The sequence below is a fragment of the Aquarana catesbeiana genome, linkage group LG09 (assembly GCF_042186555.1).
Source record: "Aquarana catesbeiana isolate 2022-GZ linkage group LG09, ASM4218655v1, whole genome shotgun sequence".
NCBI classification, from domain to species: domain Eukaryota; kingdom Metazoa; phylum Chordata; class Amphibia; order Anura; family Ranidae; genus Aquarana; species Aquarana catesbeiana.
In genome coordinates this window covers 119,222,935-119,227,840 of record NC_133332.1, presented here as the reverse complement: position 1 = coordinate 119,227,840, position 4,906 = coordinate 119,222,935, and positions in this window count along the sequence as shown.

The window sequence follows — 4,906 nt, the reverse complement described above, 5'->3', positions numbered from 1 at the left end:
ATGAACACACACGTGAACGAGCCCTAGCAGTGGCATTCTCACTTCCACTCTGAGAACTCATTTAGATGTCCAAAGAAATCTGAGGGCCCATTACTGCACCTAATGTGTTAAAATGCATGAACAATGTATTTTTTTGATGCATCACATTAAAAAAACACTTGCTAGACGCCCTCTCTGTGTTTTTTTTTATTGTATGGACTTTTGTATAATCAGCGTGGCTAGTAACACTTTCTAGACGCATCTCAAGCCCACTGTAAACGCCATAGGGGCAATTTTGATGCGTTTGCAGTGCATTTGCAGTGCATTTATATTGACATCAATGGAAGCGTTTGGGAAGCCTGGCCAACGACACGTCTGGTAAATTTTGATGCTACATGATGCAACGCTAACACAACCATGTGAGCAACATAGGGCGCTGAAATGCTCACAGTTTTGACAAATGTTAGTTGAGCTTCAAAAACGTTCATGAAACGCCTGCCTTTGAAGATAGTGTAAACTTAGCCTTAGGGTACATTCTTACCATATGCGGTGGGACTGCATTGGGCGGCTATTCTAGAGCATCCCCACTGCATGACAAGGCAAAACGCCTTGTCTCCTTATCTGCCTAGTTCATACCACTGTGGGCGGTGTTGCATGCAGTACTGTTTTCAGCACAGTGCAGTGTTTAGCAATCCACTGGCTTGCTCCACATGGTGGGCAATTGAAATTTATGAACTGTCTTTATGACATTATAATAAAGTTTGTTTAAAAAAAAAGTGAACAGTGAGATGCACTGAGATCGGCACATGAGCACTGCGTTTATCAGTGCAGGTTGCACCTCACACCAGCCGCTTACATGCCTACTCTAAAGAGAGCATTCTTCCTACTGAAGACCAATGTAAGGCGCATTTTTTCCATTGCCCCTGATGAATTGGTTTTAATAAGGGTTCCCCAAGACTTGAGAATTATTTTAGGGGTTCCTCTGGGGTACCAAACTAAAGTGTACATGTTAAATTATATCTAAAGTTACTTGGATAGGAGTGGAGAGGGATTAGAACACCTGTCAGGCTTTTATTGCTGTCTGTGTCCCCAATAGGGAGATTCACCCTCTCTATTTGTCCTGGTGACCACCATCAGCAAAAGTAAAAGAAAATCTCAAATTCTGAGTTGTTACCAGAACAAGCCACTAGTTCTGCATTTCCCTCACCTTGGAGGAATTTCTGTTTGGCTATGGGACAGAAAGTAAAGGGAAATATCTAAAATGGGACACAGATTTGGAAAAAAAAAATCTGTCAGGGGTTAGAACTGCCCCTTACTCTATCCAAAATGAAAACATGCTTATAAAAATGTATTGTACGGATCCATTTCTACTACTTTGTCATATAAACCCAAGCATTCTCTGTCTATTGCATGCTGTCCAATTCAAGGACTTACCCTTTGTGTTTAGGGCTCATTAGTTGTCTCTAAAAATGTAAACAAGAGCAGAGAATCGGGACCTAGAAACACAAAGATGACATAAAAAGTACAGTGAATCAAGGGAACCAACAAAAAATAAGTATCAATTGTTTCTAGAATAAAATAAAATATGAAAGAAGTTTGCATGGATGTTGAATATTTACCTTCCTGTCAGATGATGAGTCCAGTCTTTAGACTCTTGCAGAGCTATAAGTGCTACTGCTATCTGATACTTCCAGCTGTGGAGGATAGCAGATAGCATGTCCCCTGCTGGACCACCATACATAACCCAGTTTTGTAAAATACAAAAGATGAAGTTACGCTGAGTAAATAGATACCAAACATGTCAATAGATACCAAACATGTCAATAGATACCAAACATGTCAATAGATACCAAACTTGTCAATGCTCACCATGCAATGATGATGTAAATTTCACCATAGGCAACGCTTTAAAAGCCTTTACAGGTTACCACTTTAGATTCACGAGGAGGTCTGGTGCTAAAATTACTGTCCATGATCTGACGTTTGTGGTGGTACTTTACATGTGTGGGACAATCGCTGTTTGTGTGCGCGCGGGACGAAATCGCATGTTCGCCTTTGTGCACAAGCACGGGAGGACGAGGGCACTTACATTTTTAAAAAATTATTAATTAATATTTTTTTTTACACTGTTGCTTTAATTTTTTTATCACTTTTATTGCTGTCACAAGATCTGTAAACATCCTTGTGACAGCAATAGGCACATGACAGGTCCTCTTTATGGAGAGATCTGGTGTTTCTGAATGTTTTCGATTTAAAAAAAATTGTGCCAGTGGTTTCCAATTAAACCGGAAGTGATGTCATGTCATCGCTTCCAGTTTATTATTACGAACAGCCAAACAAAGCTGATCCCGGCTTTGTTCGGCTGTGTGGCCAGCCGGTGGATGTGGGAAGGGAGAGCCCAAGAGAGCGGTGGAAGGGGGCATCCCTTCCTGCTGCTTGTAATAGCAATCGAGAGGCTGGTGAGCAGCTCCGATTGCTTTTACGAGAGAGCCGACCGTCGGCTCTAATAAACTGTACCCGAGTGATGCCTGCATCCCAATATAACCACCGAAAGTCCAGGGACGCAGAGGGACATCGCTGGACAGGAAGTGGTTGAAAGGCCCGTTCACACCACATGCAGTGCAGTGATTTTTTTTCTGCATCAAAATGCATGGAAAGTAAGTTATATAGGTTCCAATGGCATAGTTCACACCAGTGCTGTGCATTACAGTGCTTTTCAGTTCCGGAAAAAAAAAAAGTACAACATGCTGCTTTTTTCCTGCACAGAACTGCACTGGAACGTGATAAAACGCAAGTACAGTGGAAAAAAAACAGGAAAAAAGAAGAAAAAATTAATCTGGAATACATCCGGAAACGCATCACAAATTCAACAAAAACACACCGGAATGCCTCAGAAACGCATTAAAAACACTCATGCAGAAATGCATCCAAAACAGATCTGTAGTGCGTTTTGTGGTGTGATCTGGCCCTTACTGTTTTATTTAGGCATCCTGTGAAAGCACTGAAATGGTTCACTGTTTTGTGGTGTGAACGGGCACTAAGGCCTCATTCACTTTCTCAAATTGGCAACAGTACTGCAAGTACACCTGCAGCTGGGATCCCAGAAGTTTTGATCAGAATGGTCTGGACAACTCAATGACAGGCTAAAAGGAACCGCAACTGTATGCACGTATCTGCACATCCAGTGGTTACATGTGGTTAGGAAAAGATATCTGAAGCACGGCTGAACATCTGTCCCTAACCGCATGTAGCCACTCAATGTGCAGATACATCCTTACCGCTGCAGACAGCCCCAGTTCTTTTCAGCCTGTCATTGAGTTGTACAGTTTATAGCAGAACTAAACCTGAAGATTTAAAGTGTTTGTTACCCCAACACTTCATATCCCTGATATGTGTCTGCTATATCATGTACTTGTATGAGAAAGTATCCTGCTCTCCTTGTATTGCTTTCTTTATGTGAAATCCCTGGTTCTCCTGTCATTCCCTCTGCTTTCCTACTAAAAAATGGACCACACTGGGCATGACAGTACAGCATGGTCAGTTCTCTGGCTGTGCTGGGAACTCAGCTTGCTCTCCTCCAATGATAGGACTTGTCCTGACACGCCCCCGCTGCACAGCCATTCACTAGGAAGGTCAGAGTACTGTTGCCTTTCCTCCCCCCAGCGCTTATGCAGCTGAGAACAGAGGGAATGTGATCACTTATAAAAAAGGGGAAAAAGGTATTGGTGGTTTTAATATCTTTATACAAATGTTTTGCCTTTCATTTTTTTTTTTTTTTTTAACTAAATGGATTGTTTTAGAATCACTTTAAGTTTCAGAAAATGTACATTCCCATCATGCCAGGAATGCTAACTGTCACATTTGCTTGTGTCCTCAACCGAACTGGCAAACCATCAAATTTCTGATGTCATAACTGATCACGTGCATCATCATGGCAGTTCAAGATCAAACAGAGGCCAAGATGACAGCTTCCTTGGCTGAAAATGATAGGAGGGTTTGCCAGGAAGGAAGGAGGGATGAGAGTCATAAGTGGGGCAAAGAGAGTTGCAGAGCTGGAGGTGTGCCTCTGTGTAAATCCAGGAAGTTAACAGGCAGCAGCTTCAGCTGCCCACAGTTAAAATAGTTGCAGCCAGACTCAGTGGAGGGAGATTTCTGCAGCATATTTTTAAAGTACAGAATCACAGTATATATAAAATAATATGCAAAGTGGTTGGAGGGAAGCTTCAGAATGGCAAAGATGTTTTTATTCTAAATTATATGAGCAGACTGCAGTTCCTCTTTAAAGAAAGTGTCAGGCAGCATTTTATGTGTATTACGTAAAAAGAAATTGTGAGTAAAAAAATAAATAAAATACGCACTGCCCATAGCCAACACACCACAGTGCATGTCCATGGATACGCACTAACCTGTGCACTGTGGTGTAAACCTACCCAAACTGATAGTGCTTGCTTGCTGCACATTGTAGCATTACAGTAAATATCAAAAATAATTGATTGCTTAGGGTTACTGTACCTATCACTACTGTAAACCTGAACCTGATTGGTTGCTTAGAGTTACAGCACTTAACAATTGAAATCATCAGAGTAAACTGGACTGTGATTGGTTGCTCTGGGTTACTGCAGTTTACCAATCATTACACTATGCACAAAGCCCGCCAATCTCTTGTTTCAGAGAAGTGGGGAGAGCTCATTCGCTTGGGTTTAGTTATGTATATAGATTTCCCGTAGTTCCTCTCCCATCATTGTGTAGTGTGTGTATTGTGCAGAGTGTAAAGGCTCCCGCTCCGGAGGTGTCTCCTCACAGCACACTCAGGCCGTCCTCGGCGTTCAGTCATCAGCTGTGCGCATGCGTGCTGGGCGCTGCTCAGTCTCGGCATAGGGAGGGCTGGAGAGCTTGGCCTGGGCCTGAGCCGGGGCTTCCTCGGCCT